The sequence below is a fragment of the Muscardinus avellanarius genome (assembly GCF_963383645.1).
Source record: "Muscardinus avellanarius genome assembly, chromosome: X".
Lineage (NCBI taxonomy): Eukaryota > Metazoa > Chordata > Mammalia > Rodentia > Gliridae > Muscardinus > Muscardinus avellanarius.
The window spans coordinates 75,512,673-75,531,649 of NC_137792.1; the positions used below are offsets into that span (position 1 = coordinate 75,512,673).

At 36.6% G+C, this 18,977-nt stretch overlaps 1 pseudogene across 1 annotated transcript; it reads left to right on the forward strand.

The window, feature by feature from the left end:
- Window positions 1-3,851: 3,851 nt before the first annotated feature.
- On the forward strand, window positions 3,852-4,786 carry LOC308278953 (olfactory receptor 11L1-like; annotated as a pseudogene). The gene has a single exon. The product of its transcript is annotated as an olfactory receptor 11L1-like (transcript).
- The last annotated feature ends 14,191 nt before the right edge of the window (window positions 4,787-18,977 follow it).

Consider the following 18,977-nt stretch of genomic DNA (forward strand, 5'->3'; position numbering starts at 1 on the left):
GGATGGGTAGAGAATGGGTTGGGGATCGGGTGGGGGCTGACTGGGCAATGTGTGCATGTATGTCTACAAAAGTTTGTATCCCACTTTGATGTATGAATACAGTGCAGCAATAAAAAAATAATAAAATAAAATATAATAAAAAAATTTTATCTCCAGCAACAGATTGCCACTCAATAATGCCAAAAAATAGGATTTGTTCTAGTAAGATACAGCCTTGTGGACTCCAGACTTGATTATCTTACAGTGTTTCCTCTACCTTAAAATTTCTCACATGCCTTCTCCTTGCCCAGTTTATTATTATTATTATTATTATTATTATTATTATTAATTACTAATTATTTATTTATTTATAGTGCTGGGGATGGAACCTAGCATCTTTCTATAGTCAGGCTATATTCCCAGACCTATTTTTATTTTATTTGGAAACAGGGTCTTACTAAGTTGCTGACAGCCTCACTACCTGCGAAGCTGGCTTCGGACCTGTGCAATCCACCTGTCTCAGCTTCCCAAGTGTTGGGATTACAAGTGTGTGCCACCACGCCCAGCTCATATCCTTGGCCACTTTAAATGATGACCTTTTCTCATACATTGTTAAGAAAATAGAAGCCATGCCAGAGATGGTGGTCTACACTTGTAATCCTAGTACTTCAGAGGCTGAGACAGGAGGATTTCAGGTTCAAGGCCAGCCTCAGGAATCTAGCAAGACTCAACAACCCAAAAAACCCAGTTTCAAAACAAAAAATAAAAAATAAAAGAGCTGGAGATGTATCTTGAGACAGAATGACTTTGGGTTCAATCATCAGTACTACACACAAAAAAAGGAAGGAAAGAAGGGAGAAAATGAAAATAACAAGCGGGGCATTAGTGGTCCACGCTTGTAATCCCATTTACTTGGGAGGCTGAGACAGGAGGATCATGTAGGTTCGAAGCCAGCCTTAGCAGTTTAGTGAGGCTATCAGTAACTTAATGAGACCCCATTTCCAAATAAAATATAAAATATGTCTGGACGTGTGGCCTGGAGGTAGAAAGCCCCTGGGTTAAACCCCCAGTACCACAAGGAAAAAAGTTAAAAAAAAACAGAAACCATAGATGCAATTTCAGTCACCTTCCTAAGATTACATGTAACCAATTAGCTACAATTGCAACTAATTTCTCTGGCCTTCCTCCTGTTAAAAAAATGAGTATCCCTGTCTTTATCAACCTCTCTACCCATGTTCTGAATCCCATTCTCCTCTTACTTTATAAAATACTTTGTTCCCATAATTAGAATCTAATTTACTTATACACTCTCAACATCTGCTTTATGCTGTATTATACTCATCTATGTACAAAAGGCAGGGCTAATGTTTATTTCTCTACAGTTATGGCCCATTTCACTTTAGTCTCCATCACTGCTGGATCAGTGATCTATGTGAGAAATATAGGAGACTATTCTCCATCTTCATATAAATCTCACAATACATTTAACAAATCAACAATTGTCCTGAAACAGATTCTTTTATTCAATTTCCTTTCGGTTTTCTGTTCTTATTTTCATATGCTTTTTACCCCGAAGCTACTCTCTCAGCCCATTTTATTTTATTTATTTATTTATTTATTTTGCAACATGGTCTTGCTAGGTTGCTGAAAGTCTCGATAAAGTGCTGAAGCTGGCCTCCAAATTAAGATCTTCCTGTCTCAGCCTTCCAAGTACTAGGACTAGTCGTGTCCACCAAGTCTAGCTCCCCCTGGCTTTCAATCTTACCTCACTGATTTCATTTCAGTCTCCTGTCAGGTTTTTCCTCCCTTGTGAGCTTAAAGAAAGAAGGCATTAAAGTTCAGTGTGAGGCATTCTTCTGTATCAGTATTCTCCCTGTAGGTCATCTCATTCATTTTCAACATCCTTGAATGTTATCTATATTCATATAATTTTAAATTTATATTCCAGTCCACCTCTCTCTCCTGGGCTACATACTCACAAAACACAGTTGTCTGCTTTTCTTCTTCGCCCAAACTTTTCAAACTTAATACAAATTAAGCTTATATTTCCACTAATCTTTACACACACACGATCTTCACAATCTCAATAAATGGTACCAGTTACTTAAAACAGAAACTCATAGGCAATTTCTGATATCCCACTTTTTTTCTTCTAGGTATTTTTTTATTTTTACTTTTACTGGTACAATGTAATTATACCTCATAATGAAATTCAATGTGATACAAACATGCATGTGGTATGTATACACATGATACAAAAAATATACCATCTCCTGGTGTTTCTCCTTCTACACACCTCTCCTACCCCCTTCTTATAATGTTAGTGAGATTGGCAGTGAAACCGTGTATGAGCATAAACTTATTTGAACAGTTTTCTTCCTCAATTTCTCAACTTGTTTTTCCCCTCTGCATCTCCCTTCCTCAGTCCTGTTCCATTATTTTCCTATTTTTTCTCCTCATTTGACTGAAGTCTCTTTTGATTCTTATTTTTGTTCTAGCTTCTGCATATGCGATAAAACACATGACCTTTGGCCCTCATATAAAATATGTCATTAAGTCCTGGCATTTTGTCCTCCCAAATATATCTTGACTCAGTCATCTCTCCATCTTATCAGCAATGACTTCATTCAGGTATTCTACTATCCCTCACATGATCTTCTGGAATAATCTCTTAACTCTCTTCCTATACAAAAATTCTCCCTCTAATGCATATATAGCTTCAGAATATATCTTAAGCTATAAATACAATTACACTACTGCTTAATACTACTCCAATGCATTCATAATGTATTTAAATAATATGTAGCCGGGCTTGGTGGCTCACACTTGTAATCCCTGTGCTTGGGAGGCGGAGACAGGAGCATCGCGCTGGTTCGAAGCCAGCCTTGCTGGCTTAAGAGACCCTGTTTCCAAATAAAAATATAAAAAATAGGCCTGGGATTGTAGCCCGGAGGTAGAAGAGTTTTCAGGAACCCCAGTACCACCAAAAATACATACATACATACATACATACATACATACATACATACATACATAAAATGTAAATCCTGAATGGTCTGACCTGTTCTCTTCCTCCCCTTCCTTCTCTTCCTTCCCTCCTCTCCTTCCTCTCGCTCCTCTTTTTTCCTTCTCCTCTTCCTCCTTCTTCTCCTCCTCTTCCTCCTCCTCCTTCTTCTTGTTCTTCTCCTTCTCCTCCTTCTACTTCTTTCTTTCTTTCTCTCCCTCCCTCCCTCTCACTCTCATTTTCTAAATATGAGCCTTTCCCTGTTTAAGGCATCCTCTGCTTGGAATGCTTTCCCCAAATGCTCTCCCCACCACCACTATTCAGTCTTGTTCCACTATGCCTATTCTATTACTATTATAGAACTTTCTACCACGTTAGTTTTAAGGACTAGACACATTTTGTCATGATGAAATATGATTCATATTATTTAATTGGTATTGAATTCCCAAAATGGGAAACAGACTTCATCATAGCTCTTATGCAATTCCTGGTCACATAATTGACCAGGAATGTCCATTAATTATACCACTCCAATAGCAGAAATGACAGGAGTTAGACTTCCAATGACTCGTTATTTCCTTCTACTCAAATATTAAAAATATGCCTATTTGTGTGTCATAACTACAATTTCAAGTACCTATACATTCTGAATATGTTGAGGTAACTGAAGTCATGGATTAACTTTCCAAACTGTACTTGGAGACTCTGGTCAAATATATTAAGTGTAAGAATCTTGAACTTCCAGAGAAGCCAGTTATACTTGAAATATGTAAAAACTTTAAGCAGTTTAGGTTTTTTAATGAGCCATATTTGATGAATAGTTATTCTTTTTCATATTATTATTAATATTAATATTATTTTATTATTAATGGTCCAAATTATTGGTGGCAGTGAAAAAGAAAATATCACTCAAATTTCAGAAATTTTTCTTTTTGGTTTTGGTATCTCCATGACCTTCAGTTTCTTCTTTTTGGAATATTTCTGGCCATTTATATAATGGGCAATATTGTGATTCTAACTGTGGTGTCAACTGATGGGTCTCTGCACAGGCCCATGTACTTTTTTCTTGGCCACTTCTTCCTAGATATTGGCTTCACAACTACTATTGAGCTCACAATGCTGATGACATTGCTTTTAGCTCATGTGTCTATTTCTTTCCTGCCAGTGCTTGCTTGCCAGTTTTGATTTTTTTTTTTTTTGTTTCCCTGATGGCTACAGAATGCTTCTTCCTAGCTTTAATGTCTTATGATCATTGCATACATTTTGGGGCTGCTTACACCTGGAGGATGTCTTTTGGGTATCTGGATTCCTGCACTCATCCTCCTCATGGTCATCACATTTGTTTAACAGTCTGTTCTTCCAAGAGTTTGACCACTTCTTCTATGATTTGAAACCTATTTTGAAACCAGCCAGCAGTGATACTCAAGTAGCTGAGATGACCTCTTTTATATGTACCTCTTTATTTGCCCTTGGCCACTTCCTGTTGACCCTGCATTACTATACTCACATCATTTCCACCATCCAAAGAATTCCTCTACCACAGGTAAACAGAGGACTTTCTCCACCTGTTATTCCCACCTGATAGCGATCAGTCTTCATTATGGGACACTAGGCATTGTCTATGGCTTCCATTTTGGGACTCAGTATGAGGACATCTTGAAGTTGCTTTCCCTTTTATATACAGGGCTAATTCCTTTACTCAATCCTATCATTTACATCCTAAGGAATAAGAATGTGAGGGTAGCTTTGAGAAAATTGATGCAACTTGAGATAAAGACATGGGCAATGAATATGAAATATTAGTTGCTTTGGGCATTTACTAAAACCCTCAACATAGTGGAAATATTTCTAAAGTGCCAAGGATAGTTCATGAGAAATTGATGAATTCCCCCTCATCTCATCAACTTTCTCCTTAATGATTAGCCAAAAGTTTTATTTCCAGAACATTTGCTAGGTTCTAGGTACTATGCAAGTCATTTGTCTGAATCATTGTGATAAATACTCACATAAATGCCATGAAGTAGCTATTGTTATTATTCCTATTTTACATATATCACAACTGAGACTCAAAGATTAATTCACTTTATGGGTACCATCTAGCTAAATAGTGTTGAAAGCGTAATTTGAATCTGAGCCCAGAGTTTGTCTATAACTAAACTCACAAACTCACAATCTTTCCACTAATTTAAGGGGTTTCTTGAACCATAAAAACTACTGCAGATGACTTTTCCTAGGTGAATATAGGTTATATGTTAGGTGAGAGGAAGGAGAAAAGTATGCATTGAAATTTAAATCCCAGTCTCTCTCCTTTTCCCTAAATTCCTAATAAAAATGCATGAGATAAAACCCCTGGTATTAAACTTATTTTCTTCTCCTCCTTCTTCTTCTTCTTCTTCTTCTTCTTCTTCTTCTTCTTCTTCTTCTTCTTCTTCTTCTTCTTCTTCTTCTTCTTCTTCTCCTTCTCCTCCTCCTCCTCCTCCTTCTCCTCCTCCTCCTCCTCCTCCTCCTCCTCCTCCTCCTCCTCCTCCTCCTCCTCCTCCTCCTCCTCCTCCTTCTTCTTCTTCTTCTTCTTCTTCTTCTTCTTCTTCTTCTTCTTTTTGCTGTACTGGAGATTGAGCCCAGGAGCATTATATTCTCAAGCAACACCCTCAATCCTATTTTATGTTTTTATTTATTTTTGAAATAAGGACTTAGTTGTGGCAGGCTTTGCTAAGTTAACGAGACTGGACCCAAGCCTGTGATCTTCCTGTCTCAGCCTCTCAAGTGCTGGGATTACAAGCAGCACCAAGCAGGCCTAGTAGTCTTAGTTTAAAATTAAAAGATTATTTGTAATAAAATATTTAGAATGGCATAACTCATTCAATACATTAAAGAATGCACACAAAGTAAAATACAATATATCATCAAACAAATAAAATAGCAACCATGAAAAAGAAAGCTTCAGCTCTGCATGTACTGATTCAGAGAGATATCCACATAGTATTTTAAGTGCAAAAACCAAAGTGTGGTGTAATATGGCACCATTTGTGCAAAAATAAAAGTAAAAGAAATAATTTGTTTTGATTTGTGTCTAGTGTGTCCCTCCAGAGTTCATAGGCTTGGTCTTCAATGCAGAAGTTTACTGGGAGGAGGTGGAAAGTATAGTAGGTGTGGCATGGTTTAAGAAATTAGATTAGTGGAGGCATGCCTTTGAGGATTATATGTTGTTTCCTGGCCTTCACCCCTCTTCTTTTCTCTCTCCCTCCTCCTCCTCCTCCTCCTCTTCTCCTTTTCTTCCTCCTCCTCCTTTTCTTCTTCCTCCTCCTCCTTCTCCTTTCCTTCCTCTTCCTCCTTTTCTTCTTCCTTCTCTTCCTCCTTCTCCTCCTCCACCCCTGTGTCAAAACTGTCATGAGATAAGCAGATTTCTGCCTCACTTGAAGCCCAGAGCAATGGAGTCTACTGACCATGGGTTGAAAGCTTTGAAACTGTGAACCAAAAGAAATCTGCCATAATTGTCAGGCATTTTGGCTACAATAAAGCAAAACTGACTAACATGTTTTTCTACTTGCTTGTAGATTCATAGGCTATTCTAGAAAAATACACATGATTTAGGTGATATTGCTTGCCTATTGGCAGAGAAACAAAATTGAGAGGAGATAAACATTTTGAAGTGGGAATCAAGTAAACCTATTGAAAAGTTAGCAAACTTAATATATTATGCACATTATCCCAAAGGTAGAAATGTTAAGCAGCTACTTTTAAAAAATTATTGGCGATTATAATCATACATTTTTGTAGGATAAAGGAAGCAAAGACACACATGCACATATCACTTATGCAGCCTTTCACCAATTCCCATCCCATTTCCTCCCCCTCCCTCCTTCTTATGTTTGGCTTACTGATTAACTTTTATATGTTTATGAATGTAATTCCTGTACATTGGATAATTCCTCTCTTCCTTTCATCCCACATTTATATACCATCACAGAAGTGATTCTAGATATTTGGAGGTTTACTTTCCTCTCACAAGCAAGTTATAAGGTCTTGAAGTACAGGAATTATGTCACGTACTATTTCTGGGCATCCCCCACATTGCCTTAAATGCCACAACTGTGTATAGCATAGACGTTTGACTTAATACTTATTAGAATAGGTTATCTCAGCATGAACTGAACATAACAATTCCCAACCACTTGATATGTTTCCACTTCTAGAATAAAAACCCTAAGTTTTTTTTTTTTATTTTACCACCAAGGCAGTACAATTATGAAGGTCCACAAGTTATGGGCATGAAATAAAAATGGTTCCCTGGGATATTCCTTGTTCTATCACATTGGAATCTCTTTATAATAGAAATATGTTCACACACCTCCAGTGTTTAACCAGCCACTGCCACTAGAACCTCCAATTAAGAACAAAATAAAGGTCTCATACACTTGATGACTCCATGACTCTGTGTATGTTGTTTTCACTTTTACTCCTACTTTCCTTCTGCTGGGTTAAACCCTTTCATCCTTCAATTATGGTTTTTTAGGTTAAATAATGTATTTAAACTGTTCCTCACTTTTTTCAAAAATCCAACAATATAAATGAATATATTATTTTCATCATACATGTTGGATGAATACATAGATAGACATATAATAACAAAATATGTAAGTTAGTCTTATTCTTTATTCTTATTCTTTTTGTATTTTTAAAAAAGTATTGATGCATTGTAATCATACATCGTATGAGGTACAGAATGATAGAGGCATACATGTACACATCACACTTTTAGCCCTTCCCCAATGGTAAGTTTCACACAATCTGTTAAGCACTCTAATCCCACACTGACTTTATGTTGGTTTTTCTATGCTGCTATAGCACTTGAGCATATTTCTATTTTAACATGGCATTGTTCACAGTAATTACTTGCATTTGTGTTTGTCGATACCCTAATAATGAATTAATTCAGGTATTTGTCCTATAAGATGATTTTTTGCCTGCCTTAAATAGAGGCTGGACCATATAATTTCTTCAGAATAGTTCCAGTTCTAAAACTTTGATACTTGCCAGGCGTGGTGGCACACGCTTGTAATCCCCACGCTTGGGAGGCAGAGACAGGAGCATCGCACAGGTTCGAAGCCAGCTGTGCATGCTGGCTTTGGAGACCCAGTTTCCAAATAAAAATGTAAAAATAGGTCTGGGAGTGTAGCCTGGAGGTAGAAGGGCTTCCAGGAACACCAGTACCACCAAAACAAAAAAAACTTTGATACTTGTCTTGGGGACATTTGACAGTAGAATTCTGGGTCAGGAATCAGCATTGCTTTGAGCTCTTAGAAAGGGATCCTATATTTTTATTCATCATTTCATTCATTCATTCATTCACACATTCATACAGGTGACATATTTTATGTAGTTTTTTTTTATTTTTCTAAAAATATATATATATATATATATATATATATATATATATATATATAGTATCATATTGAAAATGGCAAACATTCAGACAGTGCTTGCTTCCCTCTCCCTACTTCCCCTTTTCAACCTCCCAAATATGAGTGTTCAAGTTGATGTTGCTACATTTACACTTTTACCCATATTTTAATGTAGCTCTTTCATTAATCAGCCTCAGCCTTCTTCCTCTCCTACCTTTCCATTCGAGTTTTGCTGAGGTTCCCCCCACCCCCATTATCTGGAGTCCCTCCAGAGAGTCTTGAAGACTATTGAAAAGGAATGATGATAGTGATCACCCTTGTCTTGTTCCTGATAATAGAGGAAATTCTTGCAGTTTTTCCCCATTCAGTATGATGTTAGCTTTGGGTTTATTGTTTATTGCCTTAATAATGTTGAAATACATTCCTTCTATTCCAATTTTCTCCAGTGTTTTAAGCGTGAATGGCTGTTGGATCTTTTCAAATACTTTTTTAGCACCTATTGAATTATGTGGTCTTTGTTCTCAGTTCAATTTATATGGTAAATAACATGTACTGATATGCATGTGTTGCACCAGCTTTGCTTTTCTGGGATGAAACCAACTTATTTGTGGAGTACCATTCCCTTTATATTGTTTTGAATGCATATAGCTAGTATTTTGTTTAAATTGTTTACATTTATGTTCATCAAGGATATTGGTCTTTAATTTTCATATCTTTTTTTTTTTTTGGTGGTACTGGGGTTCCTGGAAGCCCTTCTTCCTCCGGGCTACACTCCCAGATCTATTTTATATTTTTGAAACAGGGTCTCTTACGCCAGCACGGCTGGCTTCGAACCTGCGCGATCCTCCTGTCTCTGCCTCCCAAGCGCGGGGATTACAAGCATGCGCCACCACGCCCGGCCCTAATTTTCATATCTTGAGATATCTTTATTTGGTTTTGATATAAATGTAATACTAGCTTCATAGAAGGAGTTTCAGAGAATTGCATCTCTTTCAATTTCCCAAAGCAAGACATGAAGTATTGGGATTCACTCTTCACTGAATGTTTTGTAGAATTCAGCTGGAAACCCGTCAGGGCCTGGACTTTTCTTTGCAGAATTTTTATTGCAGTTTTTGTATCTTTGCTTGCTATGGTTTGGTTTACATTTGCTATTTCCACTTGGTTCACTTTAGGTAGGTTATATGTGCTTAGAAATATATCAATTTAGCCAGGTGTGGTGATGCACGCTTGTAATCCCCGCACTTGGGAGGTGGAGACAGGAGGATCGCACAGGTTTGAAGCTAGCCTGGCTTAAGAGACCCTGTTTCCAAATATAAAAAAGTATAAAATAGGTCTTGGAGTTTATCCCGGAGGTAGAAGGGCTTCCAGGAAACCCAGTACCATCCAAAAAAATGTATCAATTTCTTCCAAAATAGTTTCTGATAATCCTTTGAATTTTCCCACTGTCTATAGTGATGTCTCCATTTTTATTTCTGATTTTAATTATTTGAATTGATTCTTTCTCTCTTTTGGTTAGTTTGGCTAGAGGTTTGTCAATCTTATTAATCTTTTCAAATAACTAGGTTTTGTTTTGTTGAGTCTTTGAATTGTTTTTTTATTCTTTATTTCATTTATCTGCTTCGAATTTAATTATTTCCATCCTATGCTGGCTTTGGGATTAGACTGTACATTTTTTTTAGGTCCTTGAGATTTGTCATTAGGTTACTTGGCAACCCTCTGTTCTTATTATGTGGGGACTCAATGATATAAACTTTCCTCTTAACACTGCCTTCAAAGTGCCCTATAGATCCTGGTAAGTTGTGTGTCTATTTTCAGTTATTTCCATAAATTTCTTTATTTTTCCCTTATTTCTGATCTTATCCACTCATCATTCAATAGTGTATCATTCAATCTCTATGTATTTAAATAGTTTATTTTGGTCTTCCTGTTGTTGATTTCTACATTCATTCCATTGTGGTCTAAAAAGATGCAGGGATTCATAGCTTTTAAATTTCCTGGTGCTTGCTTTGTGACCAAGGATGTGATCTGTCTTGGAGAAGGTTCCATAGGCTGCTGAGAAGAATGTGTATTCTGTTGTACCTGGTTGAAATAGTCTGTATATATTTATTATGTCCATTTGGTTTATAGTTTTCTTTAGTTCTGAAGAGTCTTTACACATCTTTTGCCTTGAAGATTGATCTAGTGGCATGAGAGGTGTGTTGAAGTCTCCTAATATTATTGTATTTGGGTCTGTTTGAGATCTGACGTGCAGGAGAGTTTTTTTTAACAAATGTGGTTGCACCCGCACTCGGGGCATAAACGTTTAATATCATTATATCTTCTTTGTGAATTTTTCCTTTTGATTAAAGAAAATGCCCCACTTTGTCTCTTCTGATGTGTTTTATCTTAAATTCTGTTTTGTTGGATATCAGCTTTGCTACCCCTCCCTGTTTTTTGGTCTCCATTAGCATGATATATCTTTCTCCATCCTTTCACTTTCACCCTATAAATGTCTTTGGCTGTAAGGTGAGTTTCTTGCAAGCAGCATGTATTTGGATTATATTTTTTATCCACATTGCCAGTATATGTCTTTTGATTAGTGAGTTAAGTCCTTTGATGTTCAGGGTTATTATTGAAATAAGATTTTTGTTTCCTGTCATTTTGTGTTCTATTTTCTGTTTCATATAATGTTATTTCTTCTTTAATTAGTTGCCCCACTGATTAACTTCTTTTCTCTGGTTCTGAAACTTGCCTTTTTTTTCTTTATTGTTTATTTCTTTAAGTATTTTCTCTCGTGTTGGCTTTCTAATCATGGATTTTTTGCAATTCTGCTTATCTTAAAACACTTTTGTTTCTTCATCAATTTTGAATAATAACTTTGCTGGATATAGCAGTTTTAGTTGGAAGTTGTTTTCTTCCAGGGTCTGAATCACATCATGCCAGTATCTCCTGGCATTCATGACTTGGGTTGTATAGTCTTGGGTGATTTTTATTGTTTTGTCCATATATGTCACCCTTTCTTTTGTTCTCACTGCTTTTAAGATTCTTTCCTTGGCCTCAATGTTGGGCATTTTGGTTATTACATGGCATGGGGAGGTCCTTCTTTGATCTTGTCTTAAAATGATGTTCTGTATGTCTCCTGAACATATATGTATAAGTCTTTGTTTCCATGTTTGGAAAATTATCTGAAATTATTTTTCTGAAGAGATTATAAATACACTTGGTCTACCTCTATCCCTTCTTTAATGCCTTTTATCCATGAGTTAGGACATTTATTTTTGTACCATAGTTGTTGGATGTTTAGGTTTTGTTGCTGTAATGACTTCTATATGGTCTTGACTATATTTTCAGTTTTGAATGAGCTGTCTTCTAACAGTGATATTCTATTTTACAATTCATCTAATCTTCTAGAATATCTTTCTATTTTTGTCTTCCTTTCATTTATTGACTCATTTCATTCCAGACCTCTTTCTGATTCTTTCTTAATGTCTCCATTTCTTTTTCCATTTTCTGTACACTTGCTGTGAGGTCTTTCATCATATGTAAGGTCAGGATTAGTGATTTCCCTTACTTCCTCACTACTCCTAGTTATCATATCTCAAGGTTATCAGGATTGTTTTTCTGATATCTTGGTATCTTCTCTTTTGTGTGTGATTCTTTTATTTTTATTTTTTATTTTTTGGTGGTACTGGGGGTGGAACCCAGAGCCTTTCTACCTCTGGGCTATATCCCCAGACCTTTTTTATATTTTATTTGGAAACAGGGTCTCACTAGGTTGTTGAGAGCCTCACTAAGTAGCTGAGGCTGCCTTCAAACCCATGCAATACTCCTGTCTCAGCCTCCCAAACACGGGGATTACAAGTGTGTGCCACCACACCTGGCTCTTTTGTGTGTGATTCTGTGGTAATTCTGTCTGATCCAATCTTAGTAGTAGGAATTTAGAGGTATCAGAAGGTAAACAGTTATTTTTTTTTCAATGCTGAGAGTTGGGTAGCAGGGACATATTTTAAATATGTTTAACATGTAAAACATCAAATATAAATTTCAACATAAATACCTACTATATACATGCCACTCTTCTCAATACAAATACAATATGATTTGTGTGAATGTACTATGGAAAGTCTTCAGTGTATCCACTGGAGCACCTACACAATATCAATTATAAAGCCTGCACCTAGTTACTGTTTGTTCATCTAAACCAAGCCAGGAAAAGATTGAGCGACCTGACCTGCTGGGAACAGGACTGCCCTGTGTTGAAGACATAATTCCTAACTCTGAAGTTATAGGTCTTAGAGATGTGTGAGTTCTATTTTCCATTGGAAGGAAACTATTGTAGAAGAAAGTAAGGAAGGGGCATTTCCACCTGGAAAATGTAAGAGTCACTGCTTCATTAACAATAGCAGCTACCATCTGCCAATGAGAAAAAAATCATATCCATTCAGAGCAGCAATTAGAGCTAATTGGGTTTCTTTTTGTTTTTTAATACATAAGACAGAGCCTTATTGAGATCGGGTAAAGACATCTATTAAAGCCAAGATGTTCTCTGCATATCACTTAATTCAAAGTATTTAAGGAGGCTGATTACATGCCATGCTATCCAAGAAAAACTAAAGCTCAAAATGGTGGTTTGCATACATTTAGGGACTTAATTCTTAAACTAGAATACAAATAAAAATTAGTTTAGAAAGCTCTTAATTAGGATATAAAGACAATGCCTTGAGAAAGGATAGATATTTCTGCACAGGTCACAGTTCAATTTATCCTATATGAAAACAAGAATCTGGATAAAAATTAAAAGTTAGGTCAATATTCACTTTGAGAAATTCTGCATATGCAGTGTTCCCAGGTGCTTAATAGTATTTTTTGCTATTTTAGAAGAATTACAGTATTTACTGGCACTCAAATTGTTCTGCCACCCAGAATTGTTAGTGAGTACTGGTTCTGTGATCTTAGATAAGTAACTTAGCCTCCCTAATGTTCAAGTCTTGCAAGCATAAAATGCAAATACTACTATGGCTTTACCTCCCAAAGCTATTAGGATTATTAAAGGAGGTAATGCATGTAAAAATCTTGGCACAAAAAAGTTACTTTATGTGTTTCAATTACTATTTTAGTAGGTATTATAATCAGCATTGTTGATGTCATTGTACCCTTTAATGCTTTGATATAATAAAGAAGTATGGATAAGGAAGTATCTGAAAAGCTACAAAGTGATCTTATAGCTGAAAACAGATGCTAGAGAAATTTCTTACATGGGAAAAACACCTCTACATCCTTCTGGTAACAGGTAGTATGAAAGTAAAATGAAGGGAGTGCTTAACTACAGCACTGTCCACCTTGGGATCCTCTTTTATTTTTTTTTCAATTTATAAACTCTTGTGCCTTAGAATGTTTGCATATTCTACTCCCTCTGGTTGGAATCATCTTCCCCAAAACTTTATATAGTTGGTTACTACTTATTCTTCTACTGCATTCTTAAATTTGCATTAGATCAACATTTCCTGGCCTCCTCCTATAAATTAACTTCCATGCCTACCCTGATCTAGGTAGGCCCTATTTCAATATCTCTTCATTCTTCTTATAAACTAGCAAAGTGACAATTATGTAATAATTTTATATACTTATGTTTTTATGTCTGTCTCACAACTTCTGTGCCTAAGCCAACAAACCCTCTATATGTATTTGGTGGACAAGAGAATGAGCAAACGCCCTTGGAATTTTCATCCCTTATTAGTCAATGGGTGGGTATTCAATGATTATGGTTTGATATATGAGTGGATAAGGAGAGTTTAAAACAACCAAAAGTTGGGTAATATTCTTCCCATCAGTAGATAGGGTCAAAATCCCCCATAATGAATTTCAAAGGGCTAGTGACTAACTATTTGGACCAATAGAGGATGACAAAGGGCACCAACAGAAGGGATCTTTGGCACAACAATAGTATTGAGAATGGAGGTAGTGAATTCCAAGACTGAGTGATAGAAATTGATGCTACTTTTGCTTTGTTTGCTGTAAAATTGTTTTTGTAGTTCTTAAATATCATAAGAAATATGAATCCATTTATGGTGGCATTCACCTGTAATCCCAGTACTTGGGAAGCTGAGACAGGAGGATGGTAGGTTCGTGGCCAGCCTCAGCAACTTAGTGAGGTCCTCCACAATTTAGTGAGATCCAGTTACAAAATAAAAAAATAAAAAATAGGGTTCTAATTCAGAGGTAGACTGCTCCTGGATTCAATCCCCAGTAATCACACACACAAGAAAAATCTGATTATCCTGAAATCACCATACTTTGAGTAAGTCACATATGGAGTTTTTCTAGTCAGTCTCTGGGAAGACAGAAGAGATGCTCATCCAATATCTTTAGGGTCTATATCATCCTTGCAAATTCTTTGATATTCTTCCCATTGAGGAGTGGTATCTTTGCCCCTTCTCTTTGAATATGGAAGTGTTATAAAGTTTTGACCAATTAGGCATGACCAGAACACTAAGATTGATAGCAACCACTACCCATAAACTTCCATATATATATATATATATATATAAGTTTAGATGGTTCCAGATGAATACACTTCCTGTCAAGTCCCCTTTAGTAATAAAGCTTCGCAAGCTGGTCTCAGACACCATGTGATAGAGATAAGCCATTCCTTCTGTGACCTGTCCAGATTCCGGACCCATAAAATTTGTGATCACAGTTCAATTATTGAATTAGTCAACAAATTTTGGGGGTGACTTTTATGAAGAAATCGTAACTGGAATATTGGCCATGGAATTCATATAATTTTAGGAGGTATATATAAGTCCAGAAATCTTAGCTGTATGGGAAATGTCTCTCACTGGACACTGTATTTTTAAAATATATTGTATGATTTAGTATGTTGGTACTTTCACTTCAAAACTTTTTTTTTTCCTGAAAAGATGCTTCCCTAAAACTCTCAAGCAGAGGGCAATACTTCCTTCTATCCTTGTTGCTTTCACTGTATCATTGATATCCCCCCATTAGTATCCTCACGATTCTTGTTGCTCATGTTAACTTACTGTTCTCTCTGTCCTTCTATAACATCTTGCCTACCTCACCTCCTCTCCCTGGGGCCTTGCACTCTGGGTTCAGCTAATGCACTTTTGGTGATTAAATGAATGTTTTTAATGATTATTTTCATCTAGTCTGGCTTCAGTCTCCTCTAAATGCCAAGTTTTGCCTTGTTTCAGGTCCGTACCAACCTCCCTCTAACAAATATGGAATATTGATGAGGGTCTGGGCCATCTGTGCTGTTCTGTTTGATTTAAGGTCATTTGTGGCTTTACCATCCAGATTTCACCACTAGCATTTCATATATTCATTTCCTGCAGCTCTTTTTCCTACAGAAGTAAACACTTGGAGGGACAGTCACAGTAATGAGGAAGCCAAGGCTACAGCTAAAAGCAACAACAGTCACAGTAATAAGGAATGCTTCTAACAGTAAATGAAATTTTACTATGTTCCAGGAAGTGCACTAAGGTTTTACATACACAATTTCATAAAATATGCACAACAACCCTATGAGACAGATGCTATTTTGATCACCATTTTACAGATTAGGAAGTTGAGGTTCAGAAAGGGTAAATAAAAAATTTAAATTTCCACCACCAGATTCATCTATCTGACTCTACAGCTTAGTCTACTGACATGTACTTTCTTGGATATGCTTGCTTCCTCAGGATTTGTTAAAAACAAACCATTTGTTTTTATGGAAAAAATAAAAGCAACACAGTTCTGGGATTTAAAGGCATTTTAGGCAATAGTACCATTGAATGGAAGGAGTGATATGTTGAGAGTTAGCCTGGGGCAGGGTTTTCTTCATAGAGTAAACATATGCCCTTAACGACATCTGTGAAAATGAGTATATTAGTCATTTTATGCAATCAGGTTCAGGGAGGGAGGGTGTGCATAGTGAATTAACCAATTAGCTTTCCCCTGTGATCTACCTGCACCAGAATATTCAGCTAGTATAACACAGAGCTAATTTCCTCTCCTATGTTAATACCACCAGCCAGGGGTTATCTTTAACTCCAGCCCTACCCCCAAGGTCCCTGAGGTTGTCAGAGGACAGCATGACAGAGACCTGGCTCTTGATGGGCACTCCAGATTAAATGAGTTTGGGTCACAGCCTGAGGTAGCTATTGGGAAGAGACCTCAGATGTTGTCTTCCTACAATAATAAGTGTTTGCTGAAGGTGATTAATACTCAGTAGCCACATTGCTGATGTGGATGCAGACAAGAAATACACAAGGACTGACAACTCAGGAAAGAAACCAAGAATTTGGTTTAACTGTTTGAAAGTAATTCTAATTACAGGCATTTATGTGAACTGTTTACAATTTATGCTTAATTGCCACCCAGCACAATAACAATTATGCATATCATTAAATATATGTCAAATTCATTTTGTTGTAAATGTTTATTGCAACAGCAAACCCTATGTGTGCATGCTCTCTGTCTTTATAATTTGTTGCTAAGATTGCTCACAACTTAGGAATAAATGAGACAGAACATTGGCTGGGGGAGAAAGAGCAGGGAAGGTGCAGAGGTGTCTGCCTGGGGTTGAATATTTACTATGGGTAGTGCACAAAGTGGATAATCAACAAATGCATAAATCCAAGAAGCTTAACTTCACTGGAGCCCTGCAGGCAGCTTCACAATCTTTTATTCATTTATTGTTGATTCTTTGGCTGTATTCATGCGCACAGCATGTTCCAAACCTTTTCTGGTCTCCTTTGCCTCTCCACTTACTCCCTCCTCTCTTGACTCTTGCTCAGTGGGTGAAGATGACCTCATCCTGGCCTTTGCACAGTACAGGTAAATGCCTCCCTGGTCTGGTTTCCACTTTTCTTTCATGTTGCAGTCCCCTTTGCCTGTGGGCCTCTGGCCTCTGATAAGTACGTGTACACTTTCATTCGTCCTTCCCCCTCCCTTCTCCCAGCAAAGTAGTTTTTTATCACAGTATTTCCCTATGCCCCATCAACTGTTTACTATGCACATAATAAAGACTCCATAAAGCTTCATTGAGGTTTCCTATAAACATGCATCAGACTCAGACACAGTGGGGAAACACACACACAAACACACACACACAGCATTCTTACTGTTCATTCAGCTACTACCACTTTCTTTTCTTCAAAATAAACCTTGTGCTTATTATACAAACTTTTATATCTAGTTATATAAGAAATGCATTGAGGGAATGAGACTTCTGCATTATTTTTTTCTCATGTTTCCACCCAGCTAGAAGCATTCAATGCATGCTGATTCTGACTCATAGTTCTTCATAGGCTGATTCTTCTGCAGAGGGATGGAGATGTCTAGTTTCCTCCAGCTTTCTCTTGAAGGGGTTGAGCAGTATAACAGAAAGCATGTGGCTCTGATATTAGATAGGCTTAAGTTCCATCCTAGGCTCTGATACTGGCTAAGAGAGCTTGAACAACTGGCTTCATCTTTTTGAAGCCCAATGACCTCTTCTGAAAAATGGGGATAATAATAGGACCCATCTTATAGAATAGCTGTAAAGATAAATTGACTTGCAGATAAAAGGGGTCTGAGACACACCAGTAATGATTCTTCTTAGGCAGAAATGTTTAGATCCTGTGGCTCCCTCACACTGAAGATTTGTTCTTTCTACTATAAAAATAATAGGTCATGATTCCAACATCCTCAAGCCTTACTTATTATTCATATTCTACTCTTATTCTTGGCTTTAGATCAGTACCTCTCATTCCTATGAGACTTAATGCTCCCTCTTAATAATAAATATTTTGTGACTCACTCTTCACTATCTTGAAATGAAGTTTATAGGTAATATAACCTACCTACAAACATAATTTTTAAAAAATCAATATAGTGACCTAACTGAAATATAAATAAGGAATGAAAGGAAAGTAATTTACAATAAAATGATATTTATTTCAATATTTAAATGCAAGGGCACAACTACATCAGACAATATAATGAAACATATGATTGCATGAACTTATACTAAATAAGTTTATATTTAAAGAGACTGGAAGCTATAATGTATAAGAAAGAAAACATAAAAGGCAGAAATACAGAAAAACAGGATAAAAGCTCTTTTAGGATAAGACAAGATTCAGATAAGCATAAGCAGTTTTTCTTGACTACATTATTAAAGCTCACTGGAACATTTGAAAGCTATGTGGAATACGGAATGACTCTTCCTTATCTAGGACTATTCCATGTATTTGTGGACAAGTATCATCACTATTCCACATCCACTAAATGCCAACAGTACCTCCCATGTATCATGACAATCAAAATGTGCCTATTAGTTACTTAAAATGAAAATCAAAAGCCTTAAATCCACTTTCATGGATTTTGTCAAATTCAGACATGTATACCTTAAATATCTGAAGATCATTCCCATCAATCTAGAGTTCTCTTATTCACTCAATCATTCAAAATTGACTCTACCCCAAGGCAAACACTATTATGATTTTTATTGTGTGTAATTTTGAAGACTGAATCCAAAGACATTCTACCTCAGAGGCACACTCCCAAACTTTTTCTTTTTGTTTTGATACATGATCTTGATAGGCTGTTGAAGGTATCTCTATGTTCCT